This window comes from Zingiber officinale, chromosome 6A, assembly GCF_018446385.1.
Source record: "Zingiber officinale cultivar Zhangliang chromosome 6A, Zo_v1.1, whole genome shotgun sequence".
Lineage (NCBI taxonomy): Eukaryota > Viridiplantae > Streptophyta > Magnoliopsida > Zingiberales > Zingiberaceae > Zingiber > Zingiber officinale.
Genome location: NC_055997.1, coordinates 41,328,205 through 41,339,760, shown reverse-complemented (window position 1 = coordinate 41,339,760; position 11,556 = coordinate 41,328,205). Strand labels below are relative to the sequence as shown.

General features: G+C 38.5%; 1 long non-coding RNA gene across 1 annotated transcript; it reads right to left on the bottom strand.

The window, feature by feature from the left end:
- Positions 1-1,548: 1,548 nt before the first annotated feature.
- On the bottom strand, positions 1,549-2,139 carry LOC121996322. The gene is made up of 2 exons (XR_006116038.1): positions 1,945-2,139; positions 1,549-1,783 (listed from the first exon to the last, which is right to left on the bottom strand). It is a non-coding gene; the product is annotated as an uncharacterized LOC121996322 (long non-coding RNA).
- Positions 2,140-11,556: the final 9,417 nt, after the last annotated feature.

The window sequence follows — 11,556 nt, the reverse complement described above, 5'->3', positions numbered from 1 at the left end:
ATTATTGTTAGAATTGTTTCCAAACTTGACTAGATGGATTAGTTGATTCTCTGTTGATTAAGTCATGTTTCAGACTTCATGTGCAGTAAACGAACCGTAGCTATGTTTTCCAGTTGCTCTAAAATTGAGAATTTTATGAAGAATAGAAATTTTTAGTTTTCTTATTGTTTTAGCAAGCATGAACTAGACAACTTGTATGAAAGTAAACAGCATAGGCTTCTTTAAGTTCCAACAAGTTAAATCTTTTGTTACCATGCTAGTATTCAGTTTTAAGATCTTATTTCTAGCCATTTAATTTTAAGCATGCAGAATTAGATTTTTTCATGCTACTACACAAGCATGTTAAGCTCTTCTAGAAAATTATGAGAAGTGATAAGTAAGAAAAAGACCAAGGTCTAGTTAGAAAAGATAACAAGTAAATTAAAGTAAGAGGATAGTACTCGACTTCCAAGGTTTTCATTAAACCAATCTAGGAGACCAATTCCGAGGTCTTGGCTCTGGTAAGACCAAGGTCTTTATTCTCATAGGACTGGAGGCTCGCTACCTCAGTCACTATTAGAGAGCGCGCATAAGATGGTACTAAGCCTGGGCCCAAGAAAGAGAAGAAGAAAGTTAAGAATTAATTTCAAGTATAAAGTTATAAGTAAATGAAACAAGTATCACCTATGTTTAGAACTAGCCAAGATTAGCTCTTTTAATTCTAAGCATATCGTATTAGTTTTCATTTACTTTCCTTATGAGTTTATTGGGCATGATTAGCTTTATTTCTAGCATGCAGATTTATTCTTATATCATGAGTATGCAATTTATTTTAGTGCTTTGCTATTAGATGGGCATGTTTAGCCTTTTCTTTTTAGCATTTCAGTCTCAGCATCTTTTGCATCTTATGCACTTATGAGCTTTTGTGAGATAGATTAGTACTTACTAAGCGTTTCGCTTATAAATTTATTTTTCCTCCTACTGCAGATAAAGGAAAAGCTAAAGTATAAAGAGGAAGGCGACAAGGAGGATGCATGATGAATGGTGTGTGATGTTGAACTATGGAAGCCTCGGGACCTGGCTAAGAAGTTGTTTAGAGTCCTTTACTATTATTAGAGAAGTTGAGATTGTTAAAGAGTCATTTCCTTTTCTTATGTTGCTAGTTGAGAGTATTCCACATTGTTAGTTTGGTTGTTTTCTATTCTTGGAGCTTTATTTGTTGCTTTTGCTAGAATAGTTTTATTTTTAGTTGTTGTGTCTTATTACTGCATGGTTGTGAGATATATATATACCAGCTACATGTGGCTGATGGTATTATTTTGCATGTATTGTTGATTTTGTCACCGGTACAGGGGAGATTCTACCGAAATTTTTCGATAGGAACTCCTCTAGGGCCGTGATAAGTCTGAGTGTTGCTAATAATAGCATAAGTGATACTAGTAAGTAGAGTAATAGATAGGTAACGGTCGCCCTTAGAGAGTAGTAGTAAAAAGGGTGGTCGCTACAACTACAAACACAACCACGCAATTATATATATATTAGACATCCCACTCGGCTGTACTAAAAATACAACGAAAAAATAAACGGGAAACCCATACAACCAAAATAACACAATGCATGCCGGCACGGCTTAAACATAAATACAACACCAAAATCAAATAAAATAGCCATAAGGCTAAACACCAATACAATGATAAAACATTAAAGAATATATAAAAGAAATCAAAAGCGAAGTAAAACCGTCTTCTGTTGTGATGAGGGACAGGCAGACAGGATACCTCCAAGCAACTGCTTAAATATCTACCTGTAATAGAAATAATACAACGGGGTGAGTTCAACAACTCAGCGGGTATCAAGCTGACATACATAGTAAAAGATAACTACCATTAATAATCATGGAGTACAATCTCCTAAACAATAATAGATAATGCAAAAATGAAATAAAGGAAGAAGAACTGTACTCACCAGGATCTCCTATCCTGACATAAGAGTGAGAATCACACCAATAGATGCAGGGTCATCAAACCAAATACATCATGTATCCTGTATGCATGTCAAGCATATGCAACCACCAAAATGCAGCAAACAAAGTGCAGTAAACATAAATAATAAATGCAATCCAATGCATATGATGCAAAAATGGCATGTGTCATCCTTGACGCCAGTCAACCATCTCACACGCGATGGTGAGACCGAGTGGATAGGGCTATGACAACTGTGCACTCTGCCATCACTGCTCCTGAGTGGCCGAGTGGACAGGATGTTGTCGGAGTACACCTATCCTCCTAACCCAAATAGAGTGGGGGAGCACAATGCTCTCATCTCCCTGAGTCAGTCCAGAGGAGGGATCCCTGCCCGCTACCACGCTGTAGTCAACACTACCCATGAGCGAACCAGCGGAGCCTGACAGAGCAAACTGCACACACCCTGCCTGATGTACCACCAACCCAAGAGTGGTTGTGTGTGCAAATCATGTAACTGGTGATGTGCTCAACAATAATGGAGCTGACAATCGCTCAACATGTAATCATGCAAGATGGTGCATGACACTAAGCATGTAAATCCTGACAGTATACACCTCTATACAATATGTACCAAAAAGGAACAAATCTTTACAATGATCTAAGTATCATAAATCTAGGTACATAAATCAGGTAAGTCAATTAACTAGTCCGGTACATAGTAGGGCACTGTATGTCACTACTTTTATGAACAAAAGTACACATGACGACAATCAAGAGGATATCCACATGAATGCATAACAGGCAACAAATAAGGTGCTACAGGAAACATGTAGTGGCATACCAAATAGATATAAACATAACTATTACTACTAGTTATAACCTACTAAGTATATCAGAAAGATAATATCAAAAGATAAGTCAAGGGTACCCGCCTTAAATGTAGATCATCCTGAACTATCTCCACGTCGAGACACTCATCTCGTATCAAAGTCCTGCAAATCCATGACGTATAGATTTAGCTAATTACATATAAATTAAAAATAGCTAAATCAAATCTTTAAACCGATCTAGAGTAACTACAAAATCGAATAAGATCCTCGATTAACCACTAAAACCATAGTTAAGCTAGTTTAACCTCTTAAATTAGGTTTAGTCTCCTTAACTAACTATAACCATTCCACAACCTAATTAGATTAGGTTTATACATGCATATATCCAAAACCTCACACAAATCCATCCATTGATTCATCCAATGCAATCAATTTCTATTATCAATTAACCAACCAACATGATCACCTAATTAACCAAACTCATATCACTAACCATTCCACAATCTAAATGTTTAAACTAAGCATAGATCAATGTCAACCACTCACTACTAATCATGATATCAACCTAAAGATTCTATTAACAATTATGTACTCTTCAATGACAGTCCATCCACATGATAATCACACTCAAACCCGAATCTACTCAAGCAACAGATCATAATTAAATATAATTAGGACTGTTGGATCGAGAAGCGCTAGAGGGGGGGTGAATAGCGCTTGTGGCTATTTTGATTTTTGAATTCGTAAATCGTACGAGAAACTAACAGAGTAATAAGCAGCGGAATAAAGAGAACAATCAAACACAGAGACGAAGGAATTTACTTCGTTCGGAGCCTATGACGACTCCTACTCGAAGGCCCGCAATCCTTGATCGCTTTCCGTGGGTAACAACTATAAGCTCGAATAGAGTACAAGTATTACAATTAAGTAAAATTGAAAAAGGACAGTTATACCGACAACAGTATAGTAATCTGAAGATTTCGGAGCTCCGGGTTGTCGGTGTCAAGTCGCAGCACTTCCGGGTCATCTTGTTAGCAGCTAGTTGCAAAGGGATCACTTGGTATTCGTTGTTGAGAGCTGCTGGTCGAGACCCTCTTATAAAGGGTGTTCAAGGCGCCTCCATCAGGCTCCAAGGCGCCTTGAATCCCTAAGTTTTATCCCGGAATTGACTCTGCGATGAAGCTTTGACCGCTGCCTTTTATCCATCTTAAGGCTCCTTCATCACTGTCCAAGGCGCCTTAAACCACCTGTTCAAGGCGCCTTGAGCTTCCTTCAAGGCGCCTCCAACCCTTCTGGACAGCTGGCTTCGGCTCACACCCGAGGCGCCTCGGTACTGTTCATCCGAGGCTATTCTTTGCACTTTGGTCCCTGCAATATACATTAATCCCAAATATACCCTGTAGCACAAAGTTAGCACATAAAACATAATAATATAAGTGAACGACAGTCACCGGACTATCCGAGTCTGACTTCGAGTTTCCGACCGGAAACCCTAGGTCGACCTGACGCCTATTGTTCCCTCTACGGGGAACGCGTCCTCACCTACTCCACTCAGGAGATTTACCTGATGCCAGTGCGATCCTCCAGATCGACTGGACTTTTGCTCGGCACTCGATGCTTCCGGACTTTCTGCTCGACTTCCGCTTCCGGGCTGGTCCAGTCTTTCACCTGGTTCACGACACCAGGACTTTCCACGTAGGGTTACCCCCCCCCTAGGACTTTTGCCTGAAGCACTCGATCCACCAAGACTTTCCGCATAGGGTTACCACCCCCTATGACCTAGGGTTACCACCCCCTAGGGTTTTTACCTTGTCTAACCACAGTTAGGGCTTTTGCCTAAGTACACTTAGGACTTTCCTGCAATCTCATTCAGACTGTTAGACCACCACACACCTTAACTTTAAATCCTTTGCCATTATCAAAAACTCAGGTTCGATCGTCGGATGCTTCCCGCACCAACAATCTCCCCCTTTTTGATTATGGTAACCCAAATTCAAAGTTAAGTAAAATAAATGCATGAATATATTAAAAGGTTTTAAGTGAGCAAGCTTAAGTATATAGGTTCAAATAAAAGTGCAACGACCCGGCCCTTTGGCCTCTTGGGCGACCCTTGTGGCGGCCCAACTGGCGGCCCTTATGTCGTCGGCCCATTTGGCGACCTCCCATTCTCCAGCATCACACACACATCAGCATCATCTTGCCGTCTTCAAGTTACAGTATTTAGTTTTTCCTTTTATGCTTCTTTATTATTTGCAGTATGGAGAAATTGCTTATATGTGCTTTAGTAAGATCGAAGTTTTGTTTCTCGGGAGTCAAACATATGTGGAAAGTCCTAGTGAGTAACGGCACGGCCAAAGAGTCGTCGGTCGACGACATGAGAGGTCGCCAAATGGGCCGACGACATAAGGGCCGACGGTCGACGACCCGAGGGTCGCCAAATGGGCCGCCAAATGGGCCAAGAGGGCCGGGTCATTACAAAAAGCATAACTTAAGCTAACACTTAAACTTTGTGAAGCTCCCCCTTAATACAAGGCTTCCTTTTTGAATTTCCTACTCTCCCCCTTTGCCATTTATCAAAAAAATTAGCCAGTTGAAAGCAAGTTTTAAGTTTATAGAAAAAAACAGATTTAGGCTTTGAAAAAATGCGTGTGTAACACTTAGCTTAAAATTAATTCTTACTAAAAAAATTGTTAGCTAAGGGAGAAAGATGACTTAAAAATAATAGTTTTCATCTAAGTTTAAAAAGCTAATGTATGGATGACTTCAAAGGATGACTTTAGTCACTTTTGAAACTTAGTTTTTTAAAAAATACTTAACTAAATTTTGAAAAAAAAACTTAACTAAGTTTTAAAGAATTTTTGAAGCTAAATTATGTTTAAAGAAATTTGAAGTCTCATTTTACTTAGCAAAAATCTTTTGAAAGCCATGAGTTAAATTTTGCAAGTAAAGAAATATGCTTTTAATACTTTTAGCTAAGTATAGAATGAATCTAAGAGGTAACTTAGAAAAGTATTTTAGCCAAAAATTTATAAAGGTGGTTAAGTTTGAGAAAGTTAGAAAGTTGATATATGTATTACTTAGCTAAGCCTTTTGCAAACGTTGAATTTTGAAAATGTAGTTTTAGTTTAAAAAGATACTTAGCTTAAAAGCTTAATTTTGAAAAATAGGAGTAAGAACTTGGACGAAGAGGGAGTAACTAAATATTTAATTTAATCAAATTGGTTGGTCCTTAAGTCCAAGCATGAGTCGAGTTAAATAGTTGTTAACTTATTCAAATTGTTTTGATCAGGTATCAGAGCCCTAAAGTACAAGCATGCTCAAATTGTTTCCTTCACCAATTGTCTAACCTTTAGCTACTTGCTGATTGCCTAGAAGGCAGCAGCTTTCACTTGGTTAGTCAAGTTTAAGTCTTTTGGTCCAGTTAGATTTGACTAAGGCTGGAAGACTTGACTTGATTACTGTTAATAAAGTATTTAACGCCCAGACTTATATTGATGCACAGAAATAAGCATTCTTGAGTCCAGGCTGTATCCTATGCATCTCACACCGTTCTATGTATTTCAAATACAAGCAAGGTATACCTAGGTGTTTGTGAGATGCTCTGGCTTAAATCTAGGGAAACATGATTTCTAGGGTAGAGGCTAAGTTAATTCCATATTTTTGAAAAATTCTAAGAAATTGAGATTTTGAAAATATATTTTCCCCATGATTTTCAAACTAATTTAAAAGTGGTTTTGAAATTATACTCACAATTTTGAAAAAGTGACAAATAAGTGCTGAAGTAAAGCATAAGTCAGCTAAATATAAGATAACCAGCTCCAAGATACAACCAAAAGGTGAGTAAGATATCCAGGTCCAAAAAAAAAGTGAGTGACATATCCAGACAATCTAAAAAGATAGAGTCAAGCAGGTGGATCGGCAGCTAGAGAATCGGCAGCTAAGGGATCATCGGCTGGGGGTGGTGCAAGGGGTTGCTCGGGTGCAAGCTGAGGTTGTCCCTGGCGACGGATCTCGCCTCGGAGAGAAGCGAACCCTGCAGCTATCTCGGATCGGAGAGATCGGAGGAAGCGGTGACTCTCTCGAACAGCGCATCGAGTCTCGATGGACTGAACCTCAAAATGGGCTAGTCTGTCCTCGATAGAAAGTGATGTCGAAGTCGAGGGCCCGGCTGATGTGGAGGGTTTGGCAGAGGTGGAAGGATCTGCGAAAAAGTCCTCTTCCAGGAAGTCGGGCCACTCCTCACCCTCACCTGGTACGTCCTCGGCCTCTGGAGCATCAGGAGCAGCGACTGGCTGTGGTCGGCCCTTCCAGGCCAGAATCCCCTCGGAAGTGACCTCTGCACCCGCTAATCTAAGACTACGCTGACCTAACTCATCATATATAGTCAATGGTATGAGTGCCCCTCTAGTAATGTCTATCCTAGAGCCGGAGAATATCTGGGTCAGGATATGGCAGTAGGGCATATGAATCACTCCAGATGTAACTGTACTAGATGCAAGAATGATGTTATGAAACATATGTAGAGCTATGTCTATATCTAGGCGCTGGCTAAGGGCGTACAAAAAGAATGAGTGGGATGATCGCATCTTCGAGACGTCTCGAGATGAGATGGGTAGAATGCATGCTGTCAGGACTCTGTACATAACATAGTCCTGAACGCAAAGAAGAGTGGACCTGAACTCGGTCAGGCCAAAGGGTCCCTCCTCCCCAAAAAAATACATGTAGATGTCATCTAAGGTAATGTGGGAATAGGGATCACCGAAAGGTAGCTCCCTACTCGGGTAACACAAAAATGTACACCGGGACTCCCTAAGCTCTAAGCTGGTGCGAAGTAGGGAGGGAGTAAACTGAAGGTCAGTACTCGTGGAGCTAAGGTGCCTCCCATGTATGGGAGGCGCCTCCGACAGGTGCCAGGTGTTCTGATTTTTTTTTTGTGATAAAAAAATGTGTAAGTTTAATTAATTTGAAAGAGTTTGATTAATTAAGGAAAATAATTAAGTTCAATTAATTTGAAAGAGAATTAAGTTTTATTTGAAAAATAATTAGGTTTAATTAATTTTGAAAATAAGTTTAAGTTAATTAATTTTGAAAGTAATTTTAAATAATTTTGAAATTGATTTTGAAAATAATTTTTTAAATAATTTTGAAATTGATTTTGAAAGGATTTTTAAATAATTTTTAAATTAAGTTTAAAAGGATTTTTAAAATGATTTTTAAAAGATTTTTCAAATAGTTTTGAAATTAAGTTTTAAAAGATTTTAAAAATGATTTTTAAAAGATTTTTCAAATAATTTTGAAATTAAGTTTTAAAAGATTTTTAAAATATTTTTTAAATAATTTTGAAATTAATTTTTAAAATGATTTTTAAAATATTTTTCAAATAGTTTTGAAATTAAGTTTTAAAAGATTTTTAAAATGATTTTTTAAAAGATTTTTCAAATAATTTTGAAATTAATTTCATTTGAAAAAATAATATTAATTACAAATTTAATTTTGAGTTTGAATTAATTATGGTTACGAGTTTTGAATTTGAATTAATTATAGTTATAGTTACAAGTTTAATTTTGAATTTGAATTTCAAATTTGATTCTCTTTTAAATTTCTTAGTCATCTCACCCGATCTAAATTTTCAATCAGGTACTCCTATAATTATTGTGAGATGAATTGAGGTTTAAATTAAGGGTTTAGTTTAACTTTGTGTTAGATTCAGGTTTAGCTTTGGGTTCAACAAGTAAGCGTTTTTTGGATAAACTTCTGGGTTATGGTGAGTTACAAGGACATCATTAAAGTAATCATGCTTTCGAGGTTTTCCAAATAGTCCTACCCATTGAACTTAATACAAAACCTTGGTCTAACTAGTTAGGATCCATAAAGGGTAGCTTCGGTCAGTTCCACTTAGCCAAATGCACCAGGTCGAAGCCATATCTTCCTAGACATGCGATGACTAAGTTTCCCCAATGTACTATCATCCAATACTTCACCAGTACCGTGGGTCAAGTTAAACCTAACTCCTTTTAATCTAACCTTAATTACCCTGTCGGGTAGTCTACTCTTGTTTACCCATTTCAGGTAGATTAAGTTCGGTAATCCAGTCGGGTAGTTTAGTTGGGGGTGCTAGCTATTCTGGATCCTCCTTCTATTTTTTATTTGATTTAAGTTAAATTTGAATTAATTTTGAATTGAATTTTGAATTTTTAATTGAATTTTGAATTTTAAATTTAATTTCAAATTTTTAATTGAATTTTAATTTTTAATTTTTAATTTATTTTCGAATTTTTAATTTAATTTTGAAATTTTTATTGAATTTTAATTTAATTTTTAATTCATTTTCAAATTTTTAATTAAATTTTAAAATTTTTATTGAATTTTAATATAATTTTAATTTTTAATTTATTTTCGTTTTATTAATATCGTTTTTCTTTTTGCTCCCCTTGGATCATAGCCTCGATATGGTCTGTCGAGGTAGTGTATTTGATCCTTCGGGACCCAATATTGACCAAGTCCAACGTGATTAATCAATTTGGACTTGGGGACTCATGCTTGGACTGTTTTTCTATTTGCTTTTTGTACAAGAGATAAATAAGATTTATATTTCCTTTTTGGTTTAAATCCTAGACTAGTTCTATTGTAAACGGCTCTTTGTGTCCCAAGAATTAGGTCAAGATTCTTGGAACCTAAAGAAAACTGTTCTAGTGTTTTCTCCAGATCCTTGACTTGAGTTTTCAGGCTGGAATTCTCTTCCTCAAGTTTTTGGGCTTGAGTTGAGTTTCCAGTCTGAACTAGTTTAGTCAAAGATTTGGAGTTAGTCTCTTCTTTAAGGACAGCTACATCCTTTAGAAGTGACTTAATTTTAAGATTCGACTTAACTAATTTTCGTAATAAATAATTAACTAAGTTATTGAGGCAAGGGATACTTACAGAGGAATCGGGCCCTTCGGAAATGGATACGGATCCGTGGCTTCGCTCGGACTCGACCTCCGACTCATTCTCGCTCTCGGATTCGTCGATCTAGTCCCGAGCCATCAGTGCAAGTAAACTCACTTGATCGAGTTCGTCGTCGTCGTCTTCTGAGGAAGATTCGTCCCATGTCGCCTTCAGGGCCTTCTTCCTCCTTTGCTTCTTTGCTTCCTTTTAGTTGGGGCAGTTGGCCTTGATATGCCCCTTTTGGTTACATCCATAGCAGGTCACCTCAAACTTGATCTTCGAGCTCTGTTGACCTTCCTTTGATTGCACTGCCTTCTTTAGGTCTTTCTTGTTGAAGCCCTTCTTTTTCTTGTAGAGCCTCTTTACCAAGTTCACGAGTTCGGTTGTTAGTGTGTCGTCTTCATCGTCTAAGTCTGATTCTGGTTCCGACTCTTGCTCAGTTCTTCTTCGTGATCTTGGTTCGTGTGTTCTACTGGTACCTGCAAGCCAAGCTACACCTTTCTCGGGTGGCTGTGTATTAGTCTGCTCATGAAGTTCAAATTTAGAAAATAACTCGTCTAATCTAATTGAAGATAAATCCTTGGAGACTTTGTAGGCATCTACCATTGATGCCCACAGTGTGCTCCTCGGAAAGGCATTAAGAGCGTACCTTATGATGTCCCTTTTCTCGACCTTTTGCCCGATCGCGTGGAGAGAGTTTAGTATGTCTTGTATACAAGCGTGAAGTTGGCTGGCCGTCTCGTCTTCCTGCATTTTCAAATTATATAATTTATTAAACAAGAGATCTCTCTTGCTTACCTTAGTATCGGAGGTGCCCTCGTGGAGTTCGATCAGCTTCTCCCAGAGCTCCTTTACTGATGTGAACGGGCCAACTCGATTGAGCTCCTCCTTGGTCAGTCCGCACTGGAGGGTGCAGGTCGCTTTGGCATCAGCTTCCACTTTCTTGATTGTGGTCGGTTCCCATTTTTCACAGGGTGTCGGCTTGCCGTCTTCGTCGGATGGGAGTTGTAGTCCGGTCTTGATTATCATCCACGTATCGAATTGCGTCTTTAGGAAGGTTTCCATTCGCCCCCTCCAATATCCGAAGTCTTCTCCGAAGAAAAGTGGGGGGCGAACGGTGCTGAAACCTTCTTGTTGGGCCATTTGTAATATGCAACAACAAAAAGTAAAGAATGTTCCAAGATTAGGTCTTGGATTAGTAGTGCGGGAAATAGAGTCAAAGATTTGCGAACTCGAGTGGTGTTGCACCAATCTCGAGCAAAATTCGATTCGAAAAATTAATTAGAATATAGCTATTAAGCTAATTCTAATTGACTCCGTAAAAACTGAAAATACCACGAAAAAATTACGTGATTGGTGGTTGCACCAGATCAACGCGACCCCGCTCTGATACCAATTGTTGGATCGAGAAGCGCTAGAGGGGGGGTGAATAGCGCTCGTTGCTATTTCGATTTTCGAATTCGTAAATCGTACGAGAAACTAACAGAGTAATAAGCAGCGGAATAAAGAGAACAATCAAACACAGAGACAAAGGAATTTACTTCGTTCGGAGCCTGTGACGACTCCTACTCGAAGGCCCGCGATCCTTGATCGCTTTCCGTGGGCAACAACTATAAGCTAGAATATAGTACAAGTATTACAATTAAGTACAATTGAAAAAGGAGGGTTATACCGACAACAGTATAGTAATCTGAAGATTTCGGAGCTCCGGGTTGTCGGTGTCAAGTCGCAGCACTTCCGGGTCGTCTTGTTAGCAGCTAGTTGCAAAGGGATCACTTGGTATTCGTTGTTGAGAGATGCTGGTCGAGACCCTCTCATAAAGGGTGTTCAAGGCGCCTCCATCAGGCTCCAAGGCACCT